The sequence below is a fragment of the Tachypleus tridentatus genome, chromosome 4 (genome assembly GCF_004210375.1).
Source record: "Tachypleus tridentatus isolate NWPU-2018 chromosome 4, ASM421037v1, whole genome shotgun sequence".
In the NCBI taxonomy this organism is placed as follows: Eukaryota; Metazoa; Arthropoda; class Merostomata; order Xiphosura; family Limulidae; genus Tachypleus; species Tachypleus tridentatus.
In genome coordinates, this window is record NC_134828.1 from 14,606,682 (window position 1) to 14,621,005 (window position 14,324).

Sequence of the window (14,324 nt, forward strand, 5' to 3'; positions counted from 1 at the left end):
TGTTTTATACTGTTACTATAGAACTATGAATTGTTTTATACTGTTACTATAGAACTACGAATTGTTTTATACTGTTACTATAGAACTACGAATTGTTTTATACTGTTACTGTAGAACTACGAATTGTTTTATACTGTTACTATAGAACTACTAATTGTTTTATACTGTTACTGTAGAACTACGAATTGTTTTATACTGTTACTGAGAATTACGAATTGTTTTATATTGTTACTATAGAACTACGAATTGTTTTATACTGTTACTATAGAACTACGAATTGTTTTATACTGTTACTGTAGAACTTAGTTTTTATACTGTTACTGTAGAACTACGAATTGTTTTATACTGTTACTATAGAACTACGAATTGTTTTATACTGTTACTGTAGAACTACGAATTGTTTTATACTGTTACTATAGATCTACGAATTGTTTCATACTGTTAGTATAGAACTACGAATTGTTTTATACTGTTACTGTAGAACTACGAATTGTTTTATACTGTTACTATAGAACTACGATTTGTTTTATACTGTTACTATAGAACTACGAATTGTTTTATACTGTTACTATAGAACTACGAATTGTTTTACACTGTTACTATAGAACTACGAATTGTTTTATACTGTTACTGTAGAACTTAGTTTTTATACTGTTACTGTAGAACTTAGTTTTTATACTGTTACTGTAGAACTACGAATTGTTTTATACTGTTACTATATAACTACAAATTGTTTTATACTGTTACTATAGAACTACGAATTGTTTTACACTGTTACTGTAGAACTACGAATTGTTTTATACTGTTACTGTAGAACTACGAATTGTTTTATACTGTTACTACAAAACTACGAATTGTTTTATACTGTTACTGTAGAACTATGAATTGTTTTATACTGTTACTATAGAACTACGAATTGTTTTATACTGTTACTGTAGAACTTAGTTTTTATACTGTTACTATAGAACTACGAATTGTTTTATACTGTTACTGTAGAACTACGAATTGTTTTATACTGTTACTCGAGAATTACGAATTGTTTTATATTGTTACTATAGAACTACGAATTGTTTTATACTGTTACTGTAGAACTGCGAATTGTTTTATACTGTTACTGTAGAACTTAGTTTTTATACTGTTACTGAAGAACTTAGTTTTTATACTGTTACTGTAGAACTACGAATTGTTTCATACTATTACTGTAGAACTTAGTTTTTATACTGTTACTATAGAACTACGAATTGTTTTATACTGTTACTATAGAACTACTAATTGTTTTATACTGTTACTGTAGAACTTAGTTTTAATACTGTTACTGTAGAATTACGAATTGTTTCATACTGTTACTATAGAACTATGAATTGTTTTATACTGTTACTGTAGAACTACAAATTGTTTTATACTGTTACTATAGAACTACTAATTGTTTTATACTGTTACTGTAGAACTACGAATTGTTTTATAGTGTTACTCGAGAATTACGAATTGTTTTATATTGTAACAGTAACAGTATAAAAAACTAATTCTACAGTAACAGTATAAACAATTCGTAGTTCTAGTAGTAACAGTAAGTAATTCTGTAGTAACTGCTGTAAAATATTCACTAGTTCACAGTAACAGTATAAAACTATTCGTAGTTCCTCTAGTAACAGTATAGTACACTTCGTAATTGTAGTTCTGTAAAATAATAAAATTGTAATTCGTTATTGTAACAGTATAAAACTCGTAGAATTAATTATATAACAATATAGTAAAAATTCGTAGTTCTATAGTAATTGTATATTTGACAATTCATAGTTCTATAGTGTTAGTATAAAACAATTTGTAATTCTACACAATAGTGTAAAACAATTGTTTTATAGTAACAGTATAAAAACAATTGTAGTTCTATATAGTAACAGTTACTGTTATACTGTTACTGTTGAACTTAGTTTTTATACTGTTACTATAGAACTACGAATTGTTTTACACTGTTACTGTAGAATTACGAATTGTTTTATACTGTTACTATAGAACTATGAATTGTTTTATACTGTTGCTATAGAACTACGAATTGTTTTATACTGTTACTATAGAACTACGAATTGTTTTATACTGTTACTGTAGAGCTACGAATTGTTTTATACTGTTACTATAGAACTACTAATTGTTTTATACTGTTACTGTAGAACTACGAATTGTTTTATACTGTTACTCGAGAATTACGAATTGTTTTATATTGTTACTATAGAACTACGAATTGTTTTATACTGTTACTATAGAACTACGAATTGTTTTATACTGTTACTGTAGAACTTAGTTTTTATACTGTTACTGTAGAACTACGAATTGTTTTATACTGTTACTATAGAACTACGAATTGTTTTATACTGTTACTGTAGAACTACGAATTGTTTTATACTGTTACTATAGATCTACGAATTGTTTCATACTGTTAGTATAGAACTACGAATTGTTTTATACTGTTACTGTAGAACTACGAATTGTTTTATACTGTTACTATAGAACTACGATTTGTTTTATACTGTTACTATAGAACTACGAATTGTTTTATACTGTTACTATAGAACTACGAATTGTTTTACACTGTTACTATAGAACTACGAATTGTTTTATACTGTTACTGTAGAACTTAGTTTTTATACTGTTACTGTAGAACTTAGTTTTTATACTGTTACTGTAGAACTACGAATTGTTTTATACTGTTACTATATAACTACAAATTGTTTTATACTGTTACTATAGAACTACGAATTGTTTTACACTGTTACTGTAGAACTACGAATTGTTTTATACTGTTACTGTAGAACTACGAATTGTTTTATACTGTTACTACAAAACTACGAATTGTTTTATACTGTTACTGTAGAACTATGAATTGTTTTATACTGTTACTATAGAACTACGAATTGTTTTATACTGTTACTGTAGAACTTAGTTTTTATACTGTTACTATAGAACTACGAATTGTTTTATACTGTTACTGTAGAACTACGAATTGTTTTATACTGTTACTCGAGAATTACGAATTGTTTTATATTGTTACTATAGAACTACGAATTGTTTTATACTGTTACTGTAGAACTGCGAATTGTTTTATACTGTTACTGTAGAACTACGAATTGTTTTATACTGTCACTATAGAACTGATAACTTTTATACTGTCACCAAAGAACTGATAACTTTTATACTGTTACTATAGAACTGATAACTTTTATATTTTTATTGTAGAACTGATAGCTTTTATACTTTTAATATAGAACTACGAATTGTTTCATACTGTTACTGTTGAACTTAGTTTTTATACTGTTACTGTAGAACTTAGTTTTTATACTGTTACTGTAGAACTACGAATTGTTTCATACTATTACTGTAGAACTTAGTTTTTATACTGTTACTATAGAACTACGAATTGTTTTATACTGTTACTATGGAACTACTAATTGTTTTATACTGTTACTGTAGAACTTAGTTTTAATACTGTTACTGTAGAATTACGAATTGTTTCATACTGTTACTATAGAACTATGAATTGTTTTATACTGTTACTGTAGAACCACAAATTGTTTTATACTGTTACTATAGAACTACTAATTGTTTTATACTGTTACTGTAGAACTACGAATTGTTTTATACTGTTACTCGAGAATTACGAATTGTTTTATATTGTAACAGTAACAGTATAAAAACTAAATTCTACAGTAACAGTATAAAACAATTCGTAGTTCTAGAGTAACAGTATAAAAGTATTGTAACAGTATAAAACAATTCGTAGTTCTATAGTAACAGTATAAAACAATTCGTAGTTCTACAGTAACAGTATAAAACAATAAGTGTTATATAGTAACAGTATAAAACAATTAAACAGTTTATAGTAACAGTATAAAACTATAATTCATAGATTCTATAGTAACAGTATACAACTAATTCATAGTTCTATAGTAACAGTAAACTAATTAATAGTAACAGTAGTAACAGCATATTAAAAGTTCTATAGTAACAGTAGTTCGTAATTCTATAAACAGTTACTGTTATACTGTTACTGTTGAACTTAGTTTTTTTATACTGTTACTATAGAACTACGAATTGTTTTACACTGTTACTGTAAAATTACGAATTGTTTTATACTGTTACTATAGAACTATGAATTGTTTTATACTGTTGCTATAGAACTACGAATTGTTTTATACTGTTACTATAGAACTACGAATTGTTTTATACTGTTACTATAGAACTATTAATTGTTTTATACTGTTACTGTAGAACTACGAATTGTTTTATACTGTTACTCGAGAATTACGTATTGTTTTATATTGTTACTATAGAACTACGAATTGTTTTATACTGTTACTATAGAACTACGAATTGTTTTATACTGTTACTGTAGAACTTAGTTTTTATACTGTTACTGTAGAACTACGAATTGTTTTATACTGTTACTATAGAACTACGAATTGTTTTTTATACTGTTACTGTAGAACTACGAATTGTTTTATACTGTTACTATAGATCTACGAATTGTTTTATACTGTTACTATAGAACTACGAATTGTTTTATACTGTTACTGTAGAACTACGAATTGTTTTATACTGTTACTATAGAACTACGAATTGTTTTATACTGTTACTATAGAACTACGAATTGTTTTATACTGTTACTATAGAACTATGAATTGTTTTATACTGTTACTATAGAACTACGAATTGTTTTATACTGTTACTGTAGAACTTAGTTGTTATACTGTTACTGTAGAACTACGAATTGTTTTATACTGTTACTATAGAACTACGAATTGTTTTATACTGTTACTGTAGAACTACGAATTGTTTTATACTGTTACTATAGAACTACGAATTGTTTTATACTGTTACTGTAGAACTACGAATTGTTTTATACTGTTACTATAGAACTACGAATTGTTTTATACTGTTACTGTAGAACTACGAATTGTTTTATACTGTTACTGTAGAACTACGAATTGTTTTATACTGTTACTATAGAACTACGAATTGTTTTATACTGTTACTATAGAACTACGAATTGTTTTATACTGTTACTGTAGAACTACGAATTGTTTTATACTGTTACTGTAGAGCTACGAATTGTTTTATACTGTTACTATAGAACTACGAATTGTTTTATACTGTTACTGTAGAACTACGAATTGTTTTATACTGTTACTATAGAACTACGAATTGTTTTATACTGTTACTGTAGAACTACGAATTGTTTTATACTGTTACTATAGAACTACGAATTGTTTTATACTGTTACTGTAGAACTACGAATTGTTTTATACTGTTACTATAGAAATACGAATTGTTTTATACTGTTACTGTAGAACTTAGTTTTTATACTGTTAGTGTAGAACTACGAATTGTTTTATACTGTTACTGTAGAACTTAGTTTTTATACTGTTAGTGTATAACTACGAATTGTTTTATACTGTTACTGTAGAACTACGAATTGTTTTATACTGTTACTGTAGAACTACGAATTGTTTTATACTGTTACTGTAGAACTACGAATTGTTTTATACTGTTACTATAGAACTACGAATTGTTTTATACTGTTACTATAGAACTACGAATTGTTTTTTACTGTTACTGTAGAACTTAGTTTTTATACTGTTACTGTAGAACTACGAATTGTTTCATACTGTTACTATAGAACTACGAATTGTTTTATACTGTTACTGTAGAACTACGAATTGTTTTATACTGTTACTGTAGAACTACGAATTGTTTTATACTGTTACTATAGAACTATGAATTGTTTTATACTGTTACTATAGAACTACGAATTGTTTTATACTGTTACTATAGAACTACGAATTGTTTTATACTGTTACTATAGAACTACGAATTGTTTTATACTGTTACTATAGAACTACGAATTGTTTTATACTGTTACTGTAGAACTTAGTTTTTATACTGTTACTGTAGAACTACGAATTGTTTTATACTGTTACTATATAACTACGAATTGTTTTACACTGTTACTGTAGAACTTAATTTTTATACTGTTAGTGTAGAACTACGAATTGTTTTATACTGTTACTGTAGAACTACGAATTGTTTTATACTGTTACTGTAGAACTTAGTTTTTATACTGTTACTGTAGAACTTAGTTTTTATACTGTTACTGTAGAACTACGAATTGTTTCATACTATTACTGTAGAACTTAGTTTTTATACTGTTACTATAGAACTACGAATTGTTTTATACTGTTACTATGGAACTACTAATTGTTTTATACTGTTACTGTAGAACTTAGTTTTAATACTGTTACTGTAGAATTACGAATTGTTTCATACTGTTACTATAGAACTAAGAATTGTTTTATACTGTTACTGTAGAACTACAAATTGTTTTATACTGTTACTATAGAACTACTTATTGTTTTATACTGTTACTGTAGAACTACGAATTGTTTTATACTGTTACTCGAGAATTACGAATTGTTTTATATTGTAACAGTAACAGTATAAAAACTAAATTCTACAGTAACAGTATAAAACAATTGTAAGTTCTAGTAGAGTAAAAGTAGTATAATCTGTTGTTATAGTAATCATAAAAAATTGTATAGTTCTATTGTAACAGTATAAAACAATTGTAGTTCTACAGTAACAGTATAAAATAATTGTAGTTTAACAGTAACAGTATAAAACAATTCGTTAAGTAGAACTACAGTAACAGTATGTAAAACAATTGTAGTTATATAGTAACAGTATAAAACAGTTCTATATTCTATAGTATACTATACAATTCATAGTTCTATAGTAACAGAATAAAAAATTCTAATTCTACAGTAACAGTATAAAACAACAAGTTCTATAGTAACAGTATAAAAACAATTCGTAGTTCTATAGTATCAGTTACTGTTATACTGTTACTGTTGAACTTAGTTTTTATACTGTTACTATAGAACTACGAATTGTTTTACACTGTTACTGTAGAATTACGAATTGTTTTATACTGTTACTATAGAACTATGAATTGTTTTATACTGTTACTATAGAACTACGAATTGTTTTATACTGTTACTATAGAACTACGAATTGTTTTATACTGTTACTGTAGAGCTACGAATTGTTTTATACTGTTACTATAGAACTACTAATTGTTTTATACTGTTACTGTAGAACTACGAATTGTTTTATACTGTTACTCGAGAATTACGAATTGTTTTATATTGTTACTATAGAACTACGAATTGTTTTATACTGTTACTATAGAACTACGAATTGTTTTATACTGTTACTGTAGAACTTAGTTTTTATACTGTTACTGTAGAACTACAAATTGTTTTATACTGTTACTATAGAACTACGAATTGTTTTATACTGTTACTGTAGAACTACGAATTGTTTTATACTGTTACTATAGAACTACGAATTGTTTTATACTGTTACTATAGAACTACGAATTGTTTTATACTGTTACTGTAGAACTACGAATTGTTTTATACTGTTACTATAGAACTACGAATTGTTTTATACTGTTACTATAGAACTACGAATTGTTTTATACTGTTACTATAGAACTACGAATTGTTTTACACTGTTACTATAGAACTACGAATTGTTTTATACTGTTACTGTAGAACTTAGTTTTTATACTGTTACTGTAGAACTACGAATTGTTTTATACTGTTACTATAGAACTACGAATTGTTTTACACTGTTACTGTAGAACTTAATTTTTATACTGTTAGTGTAGAACTACGAATTGTTTTATACTGTTACTGTAGAACTACGAATTGTTTTATACTGTTACTGTAGAACTACGAATTGTTTTATACTGTTACTACAAAACTACGAATTGTTTTATACTGTTACTGTAGAACTATGAATTGTTTTATACTGTTACTATAGAACTACGAATTGTTTTATACTGTTACTGTAGAACTTAGTTTTTATACTGTTACTATAGAACTACGAATTGTTTTATACTGTTACTGTAGAACTACGAATTGTTTTATACTGTTACTCGAGAATTACGAATTGTTTTATATTGTTACTATAGAACTACGAATTGTTTTATACTGTTACTGTAGAACTACGAATTGTTTTATACTGTTACTGTAGAACTACGAATTGTTTTATACTGTCACTATAGAACTGATAACTTTTATACTGTCACCAAAGAACTGATAACTTTTATACTGTTACTATAGAACTGATAACTTTTATATTTTTACTGTAGAACTGATAGCTTTTATACTTTTAATATAGAACTACGAATTGTTTCATACTGTTACTGTTGAACTTAGTTTTTATACTGTTACTGTAGAACTTAGTTTTTATACTGTTACTGTAGAACTACGAATTGTTTCATACTATTACTGTAGAACTTAGTTTTTATACTGTTACTATAGAACTACGAATTGTTTTATACTGTTACTATGGAACTACTAATTGTTTTATACTGTTACTGTAGAACTTAGTTTTAATACTGTTACTGTAGAATTACGAATTGTTTCATACTGTTACTATAGAACTATGAATTGTTTTATACTGTTACTGTAGAACTACAAATTGTTTTATACTGTTACTATAGAACTACTAATTGTTTTATACTGTTACTGTAGAACTACGAATTGTTTTATACTGTTACTCGAGAATTACGAATTGTTTTATATTGTAACAGTAACAGTATAAAAACTAAATTCTACAGTAACAGTAAAACAATTGTAGTTCTAGCAGTATAGTAAAACAATTCAGAAAGTTCTATAGTAACAGTATAAAACAATTGTAGTTCTACAGTAACAGTATAAAACAATTGTAGTTCAGTAACAGTATAAAAGTAATTTAACAGTTATACTGTATAGTATAAAACAATTGTAGTTATATAGTAACAGTATAATATAGTTCTATAGTAGTATAAGTAATTCATAGTTCTATAGTAACAGTATAAAAGTATTGTAGTTCTACTGTAACAGTGTAAAACAATTCGTAGTTCTATAGTAACAGTATAAAACAATTCGTAGTTTATAGTAACAGTTACTGTTATACTGTTACTGTTGAACTTAGGTTTTTATACTGTTACTATAGAACTACGAATTGTTTTACACTGTTACTGTAGAATTACGAATTGTTTTATACTGTTACTATAGAACTATGAATTGTTTTATACTGTTGCTATAGAACTACGAATTGTTTTATACTGTTACTATAGAACTACGAATTGTTTTATACTGTTACTATAGAACTATTAATTGTTTTATACTGTTACTGTAGAACTACGAATTGTTTTATACTGTTACTCGAGAATTACGAATTGTTTTATATTGTTACTATAGAACTACGAATTGTTTTATACTGTTACTATAGAACTACGAATTGTTTTATACTGTTACTGTAGAACTACGAATTGTTTTATACTGTTACTATAGAACTACGAATTGTTTTATACTGTTACTGTAGAACTACGAATTGTTTTATACTGTTACTATAGATCTACGAATTGTTTCATACTGTTAGTATAGAACTACGAATTGTTTTATACTGTTACTGTAGAACTACGAATTGTTTTATACTGTTACTATAGATCTACGAATTGTTTCATACTGTTAGTATAGAACTACGAATTGTTTTATACTGTTACTGTAGAACTACGAATTGTTTCATACTGTTAGTATAGAACTACGAATTATTTTATACTGTTACTGTAGAACTACGAATTGTTTTATACTGTTACTATAGAACTACGAATTGTTTTATACTGTTACTATAGAACTACGAATTGTTTTATACTGTTACTATAGAACTATGAATTGTTTTATACTGTTACTATAGAACTACGAATTGTTTTATACTGTTACTGTAGAACTTAGTTGTTATACTGTTACTGTAGAACTACGAATTGTTTTATACTGTTACTATATAACTACAAATTGTTTTATACTGTTACTATAGAACTTCGAATTGTTTTACACTGTTACTGTAGAACTTAATTTTTATACTGTTAGTGTAGAACTACGAATTGTTTTATACTGTTACTGTAGAACTACGAATTGTTTTATACTGTTACTGTAGAACTTAGTTTTTATACTGTTACTGTAGAACTACGAATTGTTTTATACTGTTACTGTAGAACTACGAATTGTTTTATACTGTTACTGTAGAACTTAGTTTTTATACTGTTACTGTAGAACTACGAATTGTTTTATACTGTTACTGTAGAACTACGAATTGTTTTATACTGTTACTATAGAACTACGAATTGTTTTATACTGTTACTGTAAAACTACGAATTGTTTTATACTGTTACTGTAGAACTACGAATTGTTTTATACTGTTACTATAGAACTACGAATTGTTTTATACTGTTACTGTAGAACTACGAATTGTTTTATACTGTTACTATAGAACTACGAATTGTTTTATACTGTTACTATAGAACTACGAGTTGTTTTATACTGTTACTGTAGAACTTAGTTTTTATACTGTTACTGTAGAACTACAAATTGTTTTATACTGTTACTATAGAACTACGAATTGTTTTATACTGTTACTATAGAACTACGAATTGTTTTATACTGTTACTGTAGAACTACGAATTGTTTTATACTGTTACTATAGAACTACGAATTGTTTTATACTGTTACTGTAGAACTACGAATTGTTTTATACTGTTACTGTAGAACTACGAATTGTTTTATACTGTTACTATAGAACTACGAATTGTTTTATACTGTTACTATAGAACTACGAATTGTTCTATACTGTTACTGTAGAACTACGAATTGTTTTATACTGTTACTGTAGAGCTTCGAATTGTTTTATACTGTTACTATAGAACTACGAATTGTTTTATACTGTTACTGTAGAACTACGAATTGTTTTATACTGTTACTATAGAACTACGAATTGTTTGATACTGTTACTATAGAACTACGAATTGTTTTATACTGTTACTATAGAACTACGAATTGTTTGATACTGTTACTGTAGAACTACGAATTGTTTTATACTGTTACTATAGAAATACGAATTGTTTTATACTGTTACTGTAGAACTTAGTTTTTATACTGTTAGTGTAGAACTACGAATTGTTTTATACTGTTACTGTAGAACTTAGTTTTTATACTGTTAGTGTATAACTACGAATTGTTTTATACTGTTACTGTAGAACTACGAATTCTTTTATACTGTTACTGTAGAACTACGAATTGTTTTATACTGTTACTGTAGAACTACGAATTGTTTTATACTGTTACTATAGAACTACGAATTGTTTTATACTGTTACTATAGAACTACGAATTGTTTTATACTGTTACTGTAGAACTTAGTTTTTATACTGTTACTGTAGAACTACGAATTGTTTCATACTGTTACTATAGAACTACGAATTGTTTTATACTGTTACTGTAGAACTACGAATTGTTTTATACTGTTACTGTAGAACTACGAATTGTTTTATACTGTTACTATAGAACTATGAATTGTTTTATACTGTTACTATAGAACTACGAATTGTTTTATACTGTTACTATAGAACTACGAATTGTTTTATACTGTTACTATAGAACTACGAATTGTTTTATACTGTTACTATAGAACTACGAATTGTTTTATACTGTTACTGTAGAACTTAGTTTTTATACTGTTACTGTAGAACTACGAATTGTTTTATACTGTTACTATATAACTACGAATTGTTTTATACTGTTACTATAGAACTACGAATTGTTTTACACTGTTACTGTAGAACTTAATTTTTATACTGTTAGTGTAGAACTACGAATTGTTTTATACTGTTACTGTTGAACTACGAATTGTTTTATACTGTTACTGTAGAACTTAGTTTTTATACTGTTACTGTAGAACTACGAATTGTTTTATACTGTTACTGTAGAACTACGAATTGTTTTATACTGTTACTGTAGAACTTAGTTTTTATACTGTTACTGTAGAACTACGAATTGTTTTATACTGTTACTGTAGAACTTAGTTTTTATACTGTTACTGTAAAACTACGAATTGTTTTATACTGTTACTGTAGAACTACGAATTGTTTTATACTGTTACTATAGAACTACGAATTGTTTTATACTGTTACTGTAGAACTACGAATTGTTTTATACTGTTACTATAGATCTACGAATTGTTTCATACTGTTAGTATAGAACTACGAATTGTTTTATACTGTTACTGTAGAACTACGAATTGTTTTATACTGTTACTATAGAACTACGAATTGTTTTATACTGTTACTGTAGAACTTAGTTTTTATACTGTTACTGTAGAACTACGAATTGTTTTATACTGTTACTATATAACTACGAATTGTTTTATACTGTTACTATAGAACTACGAATTGTTTTACACTGTTACTGTAGAACTTAATTTTTATACTGTTAGTGTAGAACTACGAATTGTTTTATACTGTTACTGTAGAACTACGAATTGTTTTATACTGTTACTGTAGAACTACGAATTGTTTTATACTCTTACTGTAGAACTTAGTTTTTATACTGTTACTGTAGAACTACGAATTGTTTTATACTGTTACTGTAGAACTACGAATTGTTTCATACTGTTACTGTAGAACTTAGTTTTTATACTGTTACTGTAGAACTACGAATTGTTTTATACTGTTACTGTAGAACTACGAATTGTTTTATACTGTTACTATAGAACTACGAATTGTTTTATACTGTTACTATAGAACTACGAATTGTTTTATACTGTTACTGTAAAACTACGAATTGTTTTATACTGTTACTGTAGAACTACGAATTGTTTTATACTGTTACTATAGAACTACGAATTGTTTTATACTGTTACTGTAGAACTACGAATTGTTTTATACTGTTACTATAGATCTACGAATTGTTTCATACTGTTAGTATAGAACTACGAATTGTTTTATACTGTTACTATAGAACTACGAATTGTTTTATACTGTTACTATAGAACTACGAATTGTTTTATACTGTTATTATAGAACTACGAATTGTTTTATACTGTTACTATAGAACTACGAATTGTTTTATACTGTTACTGTAGAACTTAGTTTTTATACTGTTACTGTAGAACTACGAATTGTTTTATACTGTTACTATAGAACTACGAATTGTTTTATACTGTTACTATAGAACTACGAATTGTTTTATACTGTTACTATAGAACTACGAATTGTTTTATACTGTTACTGTAGAACTACGAATTGTTTTATACTGTTACTATAGAACTACGAATTGTTTTATACTGTTACTATGGAACTACGAATTGTTTTATACTGTTACTGTAGAACTACGAATTGTTTTATACTGTTACTGTAGAACTACGAATTGTTTTATACTGTTACTATAGAACTACGAATTGTTTTATACTGTTACTATAGAACTACGAATTGTTTTATACTGTTACTGTAGTACTACGAATTGTTTTATACTGTTACTGTAGAGCTACGAATTGTTTTATACTGTTACTATAGAACTACGAATTGTTTTATACTGTTACTGTAGAACTACGAATTGTTTTATACTCTTACTATAGAACTACGAATTGTTTGATACTGTTACTGTAGAACTACGAATTGTTTTATACTGTTACTATAGAACTACGAATTGTTTGATACTGGTACTGTAGAACTACGAATTGTTTTATACTGTTACTATAGAAATACGAATTGTTTTATACTGTTACTGTAGAACTTAGTTTTTATACTGTTAGTGTAGAACTACGAATTGTTTTATACTGTTACTGTAGAACTTAGTTTTTATACTGTTAGTGTATAACTACGAATTGTTTTATACTGTTACTGTAGAATTACGAATTGTTTTATACTGTTACTGTAGAACTACGAATTGTTTTATACTGTTACTGTAGAACTACGAATTGTTTTATACTATTACTGTAGAACTACGAATTGTTTTATACTGTTACTATGGAACTACGAATTGTTTTATACTGTTACTATAGAACTACGAATTGTTTTATACTGTTACTGTAGAACTTAGTTTTTATACTGTTACTGTAAAACTACGAATTGTTTTATACTGTTATTGTAGAACTACGAATTGTTTTATACTGTTACTATAGAACTACGAATTGTTTTATACTATTACTGTAGAACTACGAATTGTTTTATACTGTTACTGTAGAACTACGAATTGTTTTATACTGTTACTGTAGAACTACGAATTGTTTTATACTGTTACTGTAGAACTACGAATTGTTTTATACTGTTACTGTAGAACTTAGTTTTTATACTGTTACTATAGAACTACGAATTGTTTTATACTGTTACTGTAGAACTTAGTTTTTATACTGTTACTATAGAACTGACAGTTTTTATACTGTGTCTAT